Genomic DNA, 17,421 nt, shown 5'->3' with positions numbered 1-17,421 from the left:
AACCCCATCTCTACTAAAAAAATACAAAAAATTAGCCGGGCGTGGTGGCAGGCGCCTGCAGTCCCAGCTACTCGGGAGGCTGAGGCAGGAGAATGGCGTGAACCCGGGAGGTGGAGCTTGCAGTGAGCCGAGATTGCGCCACTGCACTCCAGCCTGGGTGACAGAGCGAGACTCCATCTCAAAAAAAAAAAAAAAAAAAAAAAATTAACCAGGTGCGAGTGTGCGCACCTGTAATCCCAGCTACTTGGGAGGCTGAGGCAGGAAAATCACTTGAACCCAGGAGGCAGAGGTTATAGTGAGCTGAGATCGTGCCACTGCACTCCAGCCTGGGCGACGGAGTGAGACTCCATCTCAAAAAAATAAATAAAATAAATAAAATTCTTAACTGTTAGAATTAACCTATGCTTTATTTGAGGCAAATCAATGAGAACCACACATTTTTCTCAAATGCAGTTCTTTTCTTTTCTTTTCTTTTTTGACAGGGTTTCACTCTGTTGCCCAGACTGGAGTGCAGTGGTGCAATCTCAGTTCACTGCAACCTTTACCTCTCAGGCTCAAGCTATTCTCCCACTTCAGCCTCGCAAGTAGCTGGAACTACAGGTTTATGCCACCATATTTGGCTAATTTTTTAAAATTATTTTTTGTAGGTGGCTTTTCACCATGTCTCAAACTCCTGGACTCAAGCAATCCACCTGCCTCGGCCTCCCAAAGCTCCAGGATTGCAGGCCTGAGCCACTGCACCCAGCCTCAACTGTAGTTTCTTACTTTGAGGTAAACCACAAATCAAAGCAGCATATTTGAAAAATACAGTAGGCTGGGTGCAGTGGCTCACACCTGTAATCCTAGTACTTAGGGAAGCTGAGGTGGGAGGATCACTTGAACTGAGGAATTCAAGACCAGCCTAGGTAACGTGGTAAGACCTTGTCTCTATTTAAAAAAATAATAATAATAATTATCTAGGAGTGGTGGTGCATGCCTGTAGTCGCAGCCACTCAGGAGGCTGAGGAGGGAAAGTCGCTTGAGCCCAGGAGTTTGAGGCTGCAGTGAGCCACGATCATACCACTGCACTCCAGCTTGGGCAACAGAGCAAGATCCTGTCTGAAAAGAAAAGAAAAGAAAAGGAAGCACACAGTACATGTGTAAGCAAGTTGAGAATTAGTTCTCAAAAGCATATTCTTAATGAGAGCAGTAAGAAATCCAAAAGAAACTAGGGTGTGAGTGTATAAGATTTCATGTTCAAACTAAACTTGGTGATGGTTAGCTCATTATTAGAGTCAGAATCATTATAAGGGTCAGGGTCACAATGAGGGTCAGAGAGAGGGGGTCACAGACAGGGTGAGGTTGAGAGTAAAGGTCATAATGACGGTGAGCTTTAGGATCATGGTAAGTGTCAGGAGCGGTATCACCATCAGTATTAGGATCAGCATCTGAGGGTGTATTTGGGGATCAAGTTGGGGGTAAGGGTCAGTGAGGAGGTTAATGACAGGGTGAGGTGCAGGGGATCTGGTACAGGGTCAAAGTGAGAGTGGGTGTATATTTCAGAGTCAGTGTCAGGGTGATGGTTAAGTTCAGGGTCAGGGTCAACATAAGGGTCAGTATGAGGGTTGGAATAAGAGTGAGGTCAAATAAGGGTCAGTGTATGAATGAAGTTCAAGGCCAAGTGAGGTTTAGGATCAGGATCAAGGTGAAAGTGAAGATGAGGCACAGGCACAGTCATTGTTCAGGGGAGAAATGATGTGTGTATCTAGATGAGGAGTATCCAGATGCAAGTTGGGATGAGGAATTCAATCAGGTTCAGCATCATTGTGTTCAGCATCATTAAAGATTAGGGTCATTGTAAGGATCAGGCATAACAATAGGGTGAGGGTCAAGTTCAGGGTGAGGGTGGTGTAAATGTCAAGGCTATGGCATCGGTCAGTTTCAGAGTGACGAACAGGGTCTGGTCTGGTTGATTATCAAGGACAGTAATGTTTGAAGGGTAAGGAAGTCAGGTACAGCGCCAGGGTGTTAATCATAGTGGGGGTGGGTCTAAGTACCAGGTCAGTGTCCTAGTCCATTTTGTGTTGTTATAAACGAAAACCTGAGGGCTGGGCAATTTATAAAGAAAAGGGGTTTAATTGGCTCACAGTTCTGCAGACTATATGAAAAACATGGCACTAGCATCTGCTTCTGGCAAGAGCCTCAGGCTGCTTCCACTCATGGCAGAAGGCAAACGGGAGTCATATATGCAGAGATCACATGGAGAGAGAGGGAGTGAAGGAGAGTAGGAGGGGAGGTACTGGGCTCTTTTTAACAACCAGATCTCATGTAAACTAATAGAGCAATAACTCACTGACTCCCCTCCTTCCCTCTGCGTACTCCAGGGAGGGCATTAATCTATTCATGAAGGATTTACCCCCATGACCAAAACAACCTCCACGAGACCCCACCTCCAACATTGGGGATCAAATTTCAAAATGAGGTTTGGAGACAAACTTTCAAATCATTGTAGTCAGAAACTTGATAAATATAAGGGTCTAGGTCAGAGAAAGTTTGGGGTTGCAGGTGAAGATCAGTATCAGGATCATGGTGAGAGGTAAAGTCAGGATGAGGGTAGGGACAAGGTCAAGTACAGGATCAAGGACATGGTAAGGTCATGGTAAGTTTGAGGGTGCAGGTTAACGTTTGTATCAAGATTACCGTGAGTGATAGGATTAGAGTGATGGTCAGTGTTAGCTGAGTCTCAGGGTCAAGATGATCATGAGGATAGGGTTCTAAGTCAAGGCCAGAGACATGGTAATAGTGAGGAGGGTCATAGTCAGCATGACAGCCAATACCAGGCACGTGGTGAGGGATAGGTTCAGGGTGAGAATAAAAGTTAGAGTATGGGTTGCGTCATGATGATGTTCAGAGTAAGCTTCAGCTTCAGAGTCTTTTCATTCTCAAGATAAGGGTTAATATTAGATTGAGGGTCAAAGTAAGGGTCAGGGTCATTGTAAGGGTCAGCGTAAGGGCCATGATCAGAATGAATCTCAGGGACAAGTAAAGGTCCAGTTCATAGTTAAGGTGTTGGTCAGGGTGTGGGTGTGTATGAGTGTGGGGGTTATGGTCAGCGTCAAGATATATGGAAATAAAAGGATCAAAGAGAATATGACTGGTACAGTTAGGGTCAAGGTTGGCATGAGGGTTTCAGAGGAAAGATTAGGTTGACTGTCAGGGTCAGTTAAAGTTCAGGGTAAAGTTCAGGGCCAGGGTAAGGGTAGAGTCAGGGCAATAGCATGAATATGGTATTTGTGTGAGTCACTATCAGGGTGAGGATTACTGTAAGGAGAAGTGTGAGTTTCAAGACGTGGGTCATATGCAGGGTGATGGCCAAATCTGAGTCGGAGTAAAGATAAGAGTTAGATGCAAGTCAGGTTCAGAGTGAGAATAAGAGTTATCATAAAGGTCCAATTCAGGATGAGGCCAGGGTGAGTGTATGGTTTGGTCCAAAGTCAGAATCACTTTCAGGTGAGGGTGAGGGGAAGGGTAAGGCTGTGTGTGAAAGTCAAGGTGAAGGCGAGGATCACACTCAAGATCAGGTTCAGGGACATGATAAGGATCATGGATGGTGTCACAATGAGGGTCAGGGTCAAGGTCAAGATGCAAAAAAGTTCAGGGTAAGGTCAGAAAAGCATCTGGTTGAGGATCGGGGTCAGGGTCAAGATTAAGTTTAGAGTCGGCCAAGGTTCTGGGTGAAGTGGAGGATCAGGGCTGATGTGAGAATAGTATCCATATCATGGTCAGCTTGAGTGTCAGAATCAGGTCAGGAATTTGGTCAGGTCAGGGTGATAATCAGGGCCAGGATCATGATAGGGTTAGGGCTAAGTAGAGGGTGAGGATCAGGTAGAAGTTAAAGTTCACAAGCTAGCTCAGGGACATGGTCAGGTCAGAGTTAAGGTTAGAGTGAATATCAAAGTCTTGCTGAGTGTCATGGACAAAGTCAAAGTCAGGCTCAAGGACATGGTGACAGTCAGGGTCAAAGTCAAGTTGAGTGTCAGTTCAGTGTGAAGGTCAGGGTCAGGGTAAGAGTGAGAGTCATGATGTGACTCAAGGTAAGAGTAAGGGTGAAGGTGGTCAGGGTTATGGTCAGTATCAAGTTCAGTCAGCTCAGGTTTAGGGACATGTGAGGGTCAAAAGTGTTTTCATATTTATGATCTGGGTCAGATTCATGGTCAAGTTCAAACTGACGGTCAGGTTTAGGATAAGGAGCAGGTTAAGCATCAGTGTCAGGGTAAAGGTTAGGGTCAGGTAAGGTTCAGGATCAATGTCAGAGTGCTGGTCAGGGTCAGAGTGATGATTAAGGTGAGGTTGAGGGACAAGATAAAGGTCAAGTTCAGCAGCAGAGAGGTCAGAGTCAGTTTCAAGGTGTCATCATGGTCAGATTTCATTTAAGGTCAATGGAGAAAGTGAAGATAATGGTCAGGGACAAGTTGAGGATCAGATTCAGAGTCCAATTTAGGGTCAGGATCAGAGTGAGATAGTATCATGATGATGACAGTCAGTATGAAAGGTTGAGGGTCAGGGTCTTCATAAGGGTGGAAATCAGGATCAGTGTGAAGGTCATGTTTAGGATAAGGGACAAGATAGAGGGCCAATATCATGTGGGTTTAGGTTAAAGATCAGAGTAAGTAACAGATGGCAGAATGAAGAATAGGGTCAGGTATGCATCAGGGTCTTGGTTAGTATCAGGTTTATTGTGAGAATGAGGATCAGAGTCAGTGTCCGGATGAAGGTCAGGGTCAGAATCATGGACAGGGACATGGTGAGGGTCAGGGTCATGTTCTGTGGGAGGATAAGGGTCAGCTTTAGTCTTGAGGTCAGGGTGAATGTGAAGGTAAAATCATGGTGAGGTAAAGGTTAAGTTGAGGTCAGGTTCAGGGTAAAGTTCTGAACAAGATCAAAGTAAAGGTCTAGTTCAAATTTAGATACAAGGTAGGGGTTAATTTCAGGGTCTAAGTCATGGTCAAAGAGAGGTGAAAGTCAGGGTGAATGTAAGTATATGTGTAAGATACAGAGTCACGGTCAGTGTGAGGTTGACAGTATGGGCCACCGTCAGGCTCTAGCACAGTGTAAGGACATGGTAAAAGTCAAGACAGTGTCATGGTTAGGGTCAGCATGACAGTCACATTGAGGGTGAAGTTCAGGTTATAGATAAGGTAGAAGGTCATTGTTAAGGTCAGGATATAGGACAGGGTCAGGTAAAGTTCAGCATAAAAGATAGGGTCACAGCCACTATGGAAAACGATATGGTTGGTTCCTCAAAAAATTAAAAATTACTACATGATCCAGCAATTCTACTTCTAGGTATATATATAGAAGAATTGAAAGTAGGGTCTCAAAGAGATACTTGAACACTCATGTTTATAGAAGCATTATTCACAACAGGAAAAATGTAGAAGCAACCCAAGTGTCTATGGACAGATTAATGGATAAATAAATGTGGTATATAGTGAATATTATTACACCTTAAAAAGGAAGGGAATTCTGACACATACTATAACATGGGTGAATCTAAAGGTTATTATGCCAAGTGAAATGATCCAGTCACCAAAGGACAAATACTGTATGATTCCACCTATATACTTAGATTACTCAAAATTATCGAGACAGAAACTATAATGGTTGCCAGGGGCGGGCTGGGAAAGGAAAAAAGAGGGAGTTGTTGTTTAACGGGTACAGAGTTTCAGTTTTGCAAGATGAAAAGAGTTCTGGAGATTGGTCGCACCACAATGTGAATGTACTTAGTGCCACGGAACTGTATACTTTAAAATGTTTAAGATGGTAAATTTTATGTTACATTTATTTTACCACAACTTTTTTAAGCCAGACTCAGTATGGTCAGTTTGATGATCAATGTGAATGTCAGAGTCTTGGTGGGAGTCAGTGTCAGGTTGACGGTCAGAGTCAGGGTCAAGGTTGAACTGTTGGTCAGGGTCACGACCAGGGACAGGTTGAAATTTAAGTTTAGGGTAACTTTAGAGGAGTGGGATGGTTAGAGTCAATGTCAGCATGATATCAGAGTCAGAGATACTTTTAGGGGCAGGATCATGGACACAAAATGAGAACAAGAGGGAGGGCCAGATGAGGGCCAATTTTAGGATGAACATCAGAATAAAGGTCAGGGTCAGGTTTAGAGTGAGGATTTGGTTGAGCATGTAGTACATAGTAAATTCAAGGTGAGTAAAGTCAGGTGAATGTAAAGGTCCTGATGAGGATTAGTGTCTGGCCCAGCTAAAGTGTTAGGGTAATGGGAAAGTAGAATCATTTGATGGTCACTGTGAGTGTCAGGGTCTTTTCAAGGTCATAGTCATGATGAGGACAAGGATAAGCGTCAGAATTTGGGTCAGGTTCAGGGTGAGGATGAATTTAAGACCAGTATGATAGGGTGATGGTCTGGGTCAGGGTCGGGATGGAGTCAGTGTTCATATCAGGGTGAGGGTCAGGGCTATAGTCAGGGTCATAGCTTCATCAGGGTCATGATGAGGGTGGGATAGTCCAAGGGTCAGAGTTATGGTGAGGTTAAGGGTGAAATTCAGTGTCAGAGACAGGTTTTGGGTTAGGGACAAATTCAGAGTGAGGATAAGGGTCAGAATAAGCATTAGAGCTGTGGTAAGAGTGAGGATGAGAAATTCAGAGACAGTGGTAGATTCAGGGTCTCAGTCATGGGGAGGGTGTGGATCAGGGTCTTGTGAAGGATAAAGTTTAGGGTTGGGTTCAGAGACAGGGCCAGATTTATGGTCAGGTTCAAGGTCAGTGTGAAAGGGTGAGGGTAACAGTATGGGTCAACACCAGTGTGAGAATGAAAAGTAGTGTCAGACTGAGTGTCTAGTAGGTTATGGATAAGGGTCAGAGTCAAGATTAGGTAAGTGTCAGGTTCAAATTGAGGTTTGGGAAAAAATTAAGGGTCAGACAAAGCTCAGGGTGAGGGTGAGGATGAAGGTAGAATCAGGGTGAGAGCCAAGTTCAGGGTCAGGTGCTTATTTAGCATCACGTTTAGGGTCAAGCTCAGGTCATGGTCAGAATCAGTGTGAGGTTCAGGTTAAGGGTCAGAGTTCAGTCAGGAAGAGAGTGATGTATCTAGATCAAGGTCAGGGTCAAGATCATGATGAAGGTCAGGTCCAGGATCTGAGTGAGTATCACGGTGAGGATTAAGGTCAGATTTTGAAGGAGTGTGAGGTATATTTCCAGGGTCAACATCAGGATAAAGGTCAACATGAGCATCAGGGTGAGGGGTGGGGTTAAATTGAGACAGTAAGTGTGAGGGTCAGAGTCAGTGTGAGGGCCACAGGGGACATGGTGAAGGTCAGGTTCAAGATTAGGATCAGATTCAGGGTGAGTGTAGGGTCATCCTCAGAGTTAGAGTCTGCCTATAGACAAGTTCATTGTGAGGGTGAGAATCAGAGTCCATGTCGGGATCAGAGTCTGGGTGAGCATAGCTGAGAGTCATGGTAGTGTGAGAAACAGGGTGAAGGACAAGGTCATGTTCTGTGTCAGAGTGAATGGCAGGCTGAGGCTATGGTTCAACGGGAGGCTCAAAATCAGGGTCAGGGTCAGAGAAAGGATTAGGTTCAGGGTCAGCTTCAGGCTGAGGGTCAGGTCAAGGTCAGGGTGTGGGTCAGAGTCTGGGGAAATGCAAGGCCAAGGGTCACTAACACTTTTGGGGTATTTGTTGTACAGAATAACCAAAACACACCCTATCCCTTAGAGGTGCATTATTTATATGCACCGAAAGCCAACAGCTGCTTCATTGATCCTCCACATCCCTTGCTGTCCAATCTACTACTTTAGGTCTTTGGAAAGACCGACGTGAAGAACCCTGGCTCTTAGGAAGCCATCTAGAACAGCAGGAGTATCTGCTTTTGTGTTCCAAATGCCTCCCCCGTTGCATCCTTCAGGCTTATTGAACTAATACCCTGGGGTTGGTCCCAGCCTCCTGAAGGCACATTTTAATTCTCTTTTTTAGGAGTAGAGGATTACTTGTGGGAGATTCCCTGGTCTTTTCTACTAATATCCCCCCATTGCAGGTTGAGGTCAATGCTGGGCTCAGCCAATCCTGTTATAAGCATTAGATCTTATGCCAGTGATTTATCTTTGTGCCTCAGTTGCCTTATCTGTAAAATAGGGGAGTTGGGTTTTATGGCCTTTTCAAACTCTGTGGGAACCTTTCAAGCATTGACTCCTTGCAACTTTTAGGCCTTGCTTCTTTTCTGAAGACTCTATGAAATAGAGTTTTCCAGCTTTTTAGATTCAAGTCCCTAATGGCCAAAAATACATGGTAATGATCTCAGCTCTCACAATTCAGAGGCCACCTCCTGTTTCATTGGGAATTGCCATAACTCTTACATAACCCTAAAGGTCAAAAAGTTCTGGAGAGCTTTAATTTTTGTAGTTTGTACTATGAGAATAACAGCTTTTGGGGGCCATTTTTCTAAATAAAAAAATCGCAATATGAAATCTGCTTTTTCAAACACCCCCCCACCACTCACTCCCTAGGAGAGCCCAACAAACTTCCTCAGGCTGTCATTTTCAGGTCTCTTCTCACCTCCCCTTTGGGAATTTCTGCTCTCAGATCATTTAAAGATATTGATTATCTGCTCCACCACGGACCCTGTTCTTTTTCTTTTTGTCCTAGATGCCTGTGCTTCGTGTCAGTTTTCAGATAAGAAAAGAGAGTGCTGTTAAGGCTCTATTTATAATACGTCCTTGAAAGTCAAGTGCCATCTTTGAGCTAAAACACTGGTAGGTAAGGAGAGGAGACACAAGGCAAGGTCACCCTTAGGGAGAATGAGAGCCCTCAATGCCCAAGTGTGGGCACACAGGCGCTCCCATGCAGGCTCGCACACGCACGCACACACAACATTCCAGGTCTAAACGAACAAGAGAAAAGACACACAGGTCCAGGGAAAGAAGAGGAAATGCCTATAATGTGATAGAAACTCAATACATGTTTGGTTAAAAAAAAAAAAAAAAAAAGACAAAGAAGGGGAGGGGATTTCAGGGAGGGAGGAATTCAGAGGGACTGCAAATTTAGTAAGGAAAGCACTGAAGTTGGAGTCAGGGGATCTGGATTTGAAGCCTGGCTCTACTTTTCTTAGAAATTTGAGCTTGGACAAGTTCCTTTCCTCTCTGAATTTTGGTTTCTTCCTCCCTTGAGTGGGTGTAAGATTTCCTTCCCAACTAATCTCATAAGATTGCTGTAAAAATCAAATGAAATAATGGCTATGGAAGTACTTTGTAAACTGAAACTACTATAAACAAATGAGGTACTCAGTGTCGTAGCTAGCATTTTTTAGGATGCTGTTTGCCAGCAACTATGACATGCTCTGCATACATTGAAGTATTTAACCTCACAACAGTCTTGCAGATGTAAGCTGTTATTATTACTCTCCTACAGATGAGGAAACATAAAGACACAGAGTAATTTGCTGGAGGTCACACTACTAGTAAGTGATCAACTAGGATTTGAACCAGGCCTACCTTAGTGCAGCAGCCAATCCTTTTAACCACTCCACTACCTGCTAGGCCTTAATATGTATTCAATGCCTTGTCACACACACAAGTGAACTTCAATCTGCCTTTCAGTGTTAAAAGACATTGTATTAGTTGCCTAGGACTGCCATAACAGAATACCACAGACCAAGCAGCTTAAACAACAGAAATTTATTTTTTCACAGTTCTGAAGGCTGCAAGTCCAAGATCAAGGTGCCAGCAGGGTTGGTCTGGTGAAGTCCCTCTTCCTGGCTTGCAGAGAGCTGCTCTCTCCTTGTGACCTCCCGTGGCCTTTTTCCTGTGTATGTACACTCCTGGTGTCTCTTTCTCTTCTTATAAGGACACCAGTCCTATTGGATTAGGTCTCCACTCTTGCAAGCTCCTTAAACCTTAATTACATCCCTACGGCCCTATCTCCAAATACAGTCACATTGGGAGTTAGGGCTTCAACACATGAATTTGAGGGGGACACATTTCATTCCATAACAGACAAGCAATAGATAAATACTCCAAAAACCAAAAAGTTTGTCTGCTTCCCCTCTCCGTTCCCCACCCCGCCCCCAGCGAAGGGTTTTTTTTTTTTTTTTTTTTTTTTTTTTTAACTCTCATCAGGTCAACAACAGCCACTGCAGCAAAATTTTTCAGCTCTGAGTTCTGCCCAGTTAACTGCTCTCCCATAAGGCCAAGCAGCTCTGCTGTGAAGGAACGAAGCAGGTTTTGTGCAAAACATTGAACATGTTTCTGCTCTCTCCCTCCTGCTCAAGAGCATTCTGAAGAAGTGGAAAGATCTGTCCCATCTTTCCCTCTTGCCAGCCATTCCTATTTATAGTTTCTGATGCTGGCGGGTCTGAAAGAGTCAAGAGTTTTAAAATCACTTCCATTTTTCTGCGGCATGTTCCCTGCCCCTGCATCGGCTTCTCCTAGGCCGTTAGAAACTTATTGTTTCTGGTTCCCATGTGGTAGGGGTTGGGGTCAAAGGGAGACAAAGAGAAAGAAAGATTTGCAGCATGCAAAAGTGTAGGTTCTTTTTTTAAAACCCTCAGAGGAAAATAAATTGTGGTTGTATCCCTGTAGTGGTTTCTATTTAGGTCTGCCCGTAACTAAGCCCTCCCAGTCTGTTCCTGGAAACCTAGAGAAAAAGTTTTAGGTTGACTTCATCCTTGAATCCTACTTCAGAGAGATGCTGATGAATCTGAGGGCAAAGAGAGAAAGGCAAAGGGAGTTTGCTGCCTGGATGCCAGAAGCCAGTAAAGGGTTTTGCAATTCATCTCCCTATTCCTAGCGGCACACAATAAATTAGCAGCATCAATCTATCTAACAGTATCAGACTTCAGAACTTGTGAGTCATATGTTCATGGCATTGCTTTGTGCAAATAGATACTCTAAATATGCATCAATCTGGAACATTTTATGAGTATTTATCAAAATGTTCTCTTGTCTCCCGGCACATATATTAATAACAATAATACTAAATAACACCAAGTTGCAGCCATGCACAAGACTCCAAACTCTGGATTTAGTTTGCAAATGTACTGAAGGCTATTTGTAATCATAAAAAGAAAAAAAAAAAAAGCCCAGTAACAAGAAGTTCTTATGGAAGATAGACTAAAGCTTATATGTTATAGTTTTATAGAGGGATGATAGAAGAAATACAGAAGTATAGTTAAACTTGATTTATTCCCAGTAAAAATTCTGCATTGGAAAGAACAGAAATTCTTTACTTTGAGAACCTTATCTATGTGACTGTGAACTAAGTCATATCCCATATTTGCTCTCACTGTGCTAATCTTACATGTTCTAGAAAATAAATTAGATATACTCTTTAAATTTCTCCATTACCTGGACTTAGATTGCCTTATAAATTTGAGGGGGAAACATTTCGTAATGTTGCCATAGTCAACAATGAAACTTCTGAGTGTCTGAAGATACAGCAAGACTAACACATAGTTGCATTTCAAATCAACACACATTAGCAAAGACTTGGAATCAACCCAAATGTCCATCAGTGACAGATTGGATTAAGAAAATGTGGCACATATACACCATGGAATACTATGCAGCCATCAAAAAGGATGAGTTTGCGTCCTTTGTAGGGACATGGATGCAGCTGGAAACCATCATTCTTAGCAAACTATCACAAGAACAGAAAACCAAACACCGCATGTTCTCACTCATAGGTGGGAACTGAACAATGAGATCACTTGGACTCAGGAAGGGGAACATCACACACCGGGGCTTATCATGGGGAGGGGGGAGGGGGGAGGGATTGCATTGGGAGTTATACCTGATGTAAACGATGAGTTGATGGGTGCAGCATACCAACATGGCACAAGTATACATATGTAACAAACCTGCACGTTATGCACATGTACCCTACAACTTAAAGTATAATAATAATACATAAATTTAAAAAAAAAAAAAAAAAAAAAAAAAAAAAAAGAAAAAGCATCTGGAGGAATATAACTATATCAAATTGGCAGTTTTGCCTGGGGCTTGATGCTGAGTTTATAGGTCATCTTAATTTTTTTCAAAGCTTTGAACTTGCCAAATTTCATTTAAAAACATTTAAAGCTGCTTTAACTTTTTATTTAATTTGGGAAAACTTTAAAACACATAATAGAGAAAAATACGACAAATGTTCATGTATGTTCCAACCAAAAGAATCTAATGTTAACAATGTTTTCAGCTGTACTTTCGATCTTTGCTTTAAAATATGCAACAAAGCTTACAGATAAAGCTGAAATCCTCTCTATGTTGCCTGCAAGCCTCATGCTCCTGTCTGCCTCCCCAAAGCCGCCACCACCAGGAATTTGGAAAATATCCTTTGGCCACAAGTGTGTGTAGCCATCGATAACATAAGGTATTGCTTTGTGTGTCTTTAAACAATTATATAAATACCTGAATGTATCATTCTTCAGCTTAATTTTCCCCTCTGCATCATACTTTCTTGAAGGTTTTCTTTCTGTGTTACTTGCTGACATTTAAAAAATATTTCATTTTTAAAACAATTTACATCTCTTTAATTAGCAGGATAAGATGATTCATAACATTAACAAATCAAAGTAATTGAGAAACATCTAGAATCTCAACACTTTACAGAATGTTATCAGGGAATGCTACTCCCTTGATGTCTCAGTTTGGGACTCCCTAAGATAAGGACTGTGTGCTCTTAGTCTATCAGGAGAACCCAGAAAGTAAGAGTGAGGGAAGTGGGGCGGTGGGCAGTGCAAGCCAATACAAGTGTGCATTACCGAAACTGCTACAGAGCAAGGACAACAAGGGACGAAGTCTATCAGTACCTCATGAAAGCGCACCAAATGCTGCCCAGAAACGCTGCCCCAGGAGGCGGGGATGGAACGTTCATCTGCAAGCTCCTCTTCCCCATTGGTTGAAGATGGCCTCAGGGCACTAACTTCCCTATACTTTGGGCTATTCCTTCCATGAGCCAGGAAGGCATCAGAAAAGGTCCTAAAGCAAAACAGGAAAGACACACAGTGCACACTTCCGTGGGGCTCGTTCACCCACTCAGAACTGTTGGGCCATCTGAACCTGGCCTGCAGCGAGGACCACTGAAGCTGGACAACAGTTAGTAGCAGGCCTCTGTCTTCCTTACACATGAATCTGACTTGACTACATGGAGTAGAGCTGCCCTGCTTCCTGAAATTCAACGAATGATGGGGAGAGTAAGTTTCCCAATTCCCATGAGCTGTCTTGGTTAGAAAATTCCAAACAAGGAGTCACCGTCTTTGAAGTCACCCATCTCTTACAGCCCCAAACAAACACATACACAAAATCAATTCCATTTAGGCCATTCATCTTACCGTGTTCTTTCCTGTACATAGAATAAAGGAGTAGCTGCCCAGCAGTGTGAAAAAGTCAACATCTTTCTGGCTGGCCTATACTAGATTACAGTTAAAGAGAATAAGCCACATCTATTTCTAGAATTCCAGCACATAGTAGATGCTCAGTAAATGCATGTTAAAGTGTTGACTCCTACTTCATACATAAAATGTCAGCTTTACTTAGCATTACGCTTCAAAGGATGAGTTCATAACCTGAGGTGGTTTCATATAGTGTCCAGGTCACTTATTTATCTCACTCCTTCCCATCCCCAGGGCAGTCACAGGAGAGACGGTGGGTGTGTTGTGAGAAATAAAGGGACCCACAGCATAGGCTCTACATAGGGCAAAAGGCAACAGTGGGGATTTAATGTGAGGTGGAGGGGGAACAAGGAGTTGGTAAGGAAGAGGTCAGTAGCTCAAAGGGTGAGTGGGAGAAACTAGGAAGTATTGTGAGTTGTTGCTGATGAAAACTTTCTGTATCTTCACAATCGCTGGAAGTCTGCTGTGATTCTCTTTATGTGCAAAAGGCAATTCTTTCCAATCGTCTCTCCGGAATAATTTGTTTGTTCAGGGCCTTCTTGTGACTTGTCATTGTCACTCAGATTGCCTAAACTTATATGATAATCTATTGGCTTCAGTCCAACTCTGTCAGCATTGCCAACATTCTGCAGGGCAGAGAACATGTTAGCGGACCTCACTGTGGTGCCCAGCATATTTGCAGTTCTCAGTGAACTCAGTTAACTGCCCATTCCCTCAACCCAGATGGCCTTTCTTTTGATTAACCATACCTGGCTTCCAATGCTGAAGGGAGACAGAGGATGATAGTCATTTTCTGGAAGACTCCAGCCATAATCTCACTTTTGCCTAAGTGTGATTTTTTTTACCTTAACTGCCTTGGTAGCTAGAGGGAGACTTTATTCTTTATAGGGCCAGAAAGAGACCTATGAAGGTTATTTATCATCAGGATAATAGGCTCAATTATCTGGTAGAAATAGAGACTAGATCCCTCTACCCTTTCATGCTGTCTCCGGGAAGAAGTTCTACTTCCCAGGGCCTTCCCCTTTCATCTCACCACCTTTCATCCCTTCCCCAGTTAAGGCAACCAAAAATAAAACCCTTATCAGATTCTACAAAATCAGGAGAGGACCCTTAGGAGAAATAACAATATGAGGTGTCTTTTGCATCCCATCCACAAATAATACCATTTACGTTATTGGTTAGGAATGATCTGATGTTAGACTTTCAAACTGCGAGTCAAGTAAACACAAAAGTCTGAGACTTTCTAAACTGTAACACCCTGTTTTCTGGCTACCATTTTTTTCCCCTCAATAGTCTCCATTTTTAGGTAATATCCTATAACTGCAAATAGGTTTCAGAAGACTGATTTGATTTTTTTAGTTAGTTAATAAGGTTCAAATATATTTTTGATTTACTAGGCTCCAAGGCATCCACTGAATTTATATTACAGCTGAGTATTATAGGAAGCAAGGACTGTCACTTGTAAAGGATGCCACCATCCACACACTTCCTCTGTGTTTTCCCCCTTCTGGCTACAAGAGTGTTCATCATTCCTAGTTCTTTATGCTTATATAACATCTCAACACTTTCTTAGTTTCGATGGAAGACACCAGAATATGTGCTCCAGTTTTTTTCTTAAAGAACTCTGTGCTATAGATATGCATAGATGGCTTTTCAAAACAATTAATTAGAGATGTATCTCATTCTTGTATTCCATACCAACATCCAATGAAACACTCCCCTAACAACTGGGTAGTGTACCACTTTCAACATTAAAAGCATTAGCCAGGTGTGTTTTTTAAAAGATTCCATTTTTCCAAACATCATGTTCAAGCAAAAAGATCAAGTGTATTGATAGTTTTCTAATTATTAAAGGAAAAAAAATTGTTTAATTTAACAACTGTTACTGTTTTGCTGAGTGGTTCCTGTTGATAGGTATTATGCCATGTCTGTATGTGTGATAATTAATTTTATGTGTCAACTTGACAGGGCCATGGATGCTCAGATATTTGGACAAACAGTATTCTTGGATGAGGTTAACATTGAAACCAGTGCACTGAGTAAAACAGATTGTCCTCCCTAATGTGTGTGGGCCTCATGCAATCAGTTGAAGGCCTGAATAGAACAGAAGGTTAGCCCTCCCTAGAGTAAGACAGAATTCCTTCTGCCTGGCTGCCTTGATCTGAGACATCAGCTTTTTCCCTACCTTTGGACTTCAGTGAAAATGTCAGTTTTTCCTGGGTCTCAAGCCTGCCAGCCTGCCAGCCTGCAGACAAGAACTTACAACATTGACTTTCCTGGTTCTCCAGCTTGCTGACATACCCTGCAGATCTTTGGACTTCCCGCTTCCATAATCACATGTGCCATTTTTTAACAATAAACCTTTATAGCTGAGTGTGGTGGCTCATGCCTGTGATCCTAGCACTTTAGGAGGCCGAGGCGGGCGGATCACCTGAGGTCGGAAGTTTGAGACTAGCCTAGGCAATATGGCGAAACTGTGTCTCTACTAAAAATACAAAAATTAGCAGGGCATGATGGCACACATTTGTAATCCCAGCTACTCGGGAGGCTGAGGCAGGAGAATCACTTGAACCTGGGAGATGGAGGTTACAGTGAGTCAAGATCACGCCACAGCCCTTCAGCCTAGGTGACAGAGCAAGACTCCATCTCAAAAGTAAATAAATAAATAAACCTTTATATATTAAGTCTCTTTGTGTGTGTATATATATGTATGTGTATATATACATATACATATAATGTGTATATATACATATATATGTGTGTATATATATGTATACACACACACATATACATATAACGTCCTATTCGTTCTGTATCTCTGGAGAATCCTGACCAATCCCTAATACAGTAGGAACTTAAAAGTCATGTTTGCAAAACACCATTATGCCCAGGTACCAGTTGGGCTTTATTTAACATGTAAGTCCACATGCAATTCTACTCATTTTCTGGGTTAATGAAGGTGTGGTGCCAGGTAGACCAAGCTGTACTGACTACATCTTTAGAGCTTCAAGTGGCATCCTCTGCATACCAATATTTTGTGACTTTTCATAGCGCATTTTTTTTTTTTTTGAGACAGAGTCTCGCTCTGTTGCCCAGGCTGGAGTGCAGTGGCGCGATCTCAGCTCACTGTAAGTTCTGCCTCCCTGGTTCACGCCATTCCCCTGCCTCAGCCTCCCGAGTAGCTGGGACTACAGGTGCCCGCCACCATGCCCAGCTAATTTTTTTGTATGTTTTTAGTAGAGACGGGGTTTCACCATGTTAACCAGGATGGTCTCAATCTCCTGACCTCGTGATCCACTCGCCTCGGCCTCCCAAAGTGCTGGGATTACAGGCGTGAGCCACTGCGCCCGGCCTCATAGCACATTTTCATAAGCCTGACATCATTTCATTCTGGTCTTCATTTAGAATAATAATGAATATTAATAAGTGCTCAAGGCATAATGTCTCTTTTCTCATGAGAGCCTTGTCACCTGAGTAAGCGAGCTTCTAGAAAGTTTGGTGCAAAATGGAAATGTGGATATAAATGCAAAAGTGGGGAGATATGGGTGTCCTAAGCTCTGTAAACTTAGGTACAACTTCCCAAGCTACTGCTTATCTCTGATGAGGAGTTGGATGGAACCCTGAATTTTCTGGAGGGAGCTGTTCATCGGCCAGGAACTGTCCATCATGGAATAATTAAATAAGTCTTATTTGGAGGAATGCCGAACAGGAGCATCCTATCTGTTTTCTGCTACTTAATATTTTAAGCAAGCCCATTCTACTAATGGTTTTGTTAGGCTTTCGTGTTATTTTTATTTTTTTTCTTTTTTGAGACGGAATCTTGCTCAGTCACCTAGGCTGGAGTGCAGCGGCGCAATCTCGGCTCACTGCAACCTCTGCCTCCCGGGTTCAAGTGATTCTCCTGCCTCAGCCCAAGTAGCTGGGATTACAGGTGTGCGCCACCACACCCAGCTAAATTTTTGTGTGTTTTTAGTAGAGACAGCATTTCACCATATTGGCCAGGCTGGTCTCGAATTCCTGACCTTGTGAT

At 42.8% G+C, this 17,421-nt stretch overlaps 1 long non-coding RNA gene across 3 annotated transcripts; it reads left to right on the top strand.

Annotated features, from left to right (window-relative positions):
* Window positions 1-826: 826 nt before the first annotated feature.
* On the top strand, window positions 827-15,897 carry LOC105483641 (uncharacterized). 3 transcript variants are annotated; one of them, XR_988441.3, is made up of 4 exons: window positions 827-1,978; window positions 8,654-8,760; window positions 12,197-12,370; window positions 15,360-15,897. It is a non-coding gene; the product is annotated as an uncharacterized lncRNA (long non-coding RNA). The 3 variants fall into 3 exon arrangements; XR_011620181.1 differs by lacking the exons at window positions 12,197-12,370; window positions 15,360-15,897 and adding exons at window positions 9,696-9,812; window positions 10,123-11,476; XR_988440.3 differs by having other exon boundaries at window positions 12,197-15,897.
* Window positions 15,898-17,421: the final 1,524 nt, after the last annotated feature.

Source organism: Macaca nemestrina, chromosome 2 (assembly GCF_043159975.1).
Source record: "Macaca nemestrina isolate mMacNem1 chromosome 2, mMacNem.hap1, whole genome shotgun sequence".
NCBI classification, from domain to species: domain Eukaryota; kingdom Metazoa; phylum Chordata; class Mammalia; order Primates; family Cercopithecidae; genus Macaca; species Macaca nemestrina.
The sequence above is the reverse complement of the archived record's forward strand: the minus strand, read 5'-3'. Positions and strand labels throughout refer to the sequence as shown.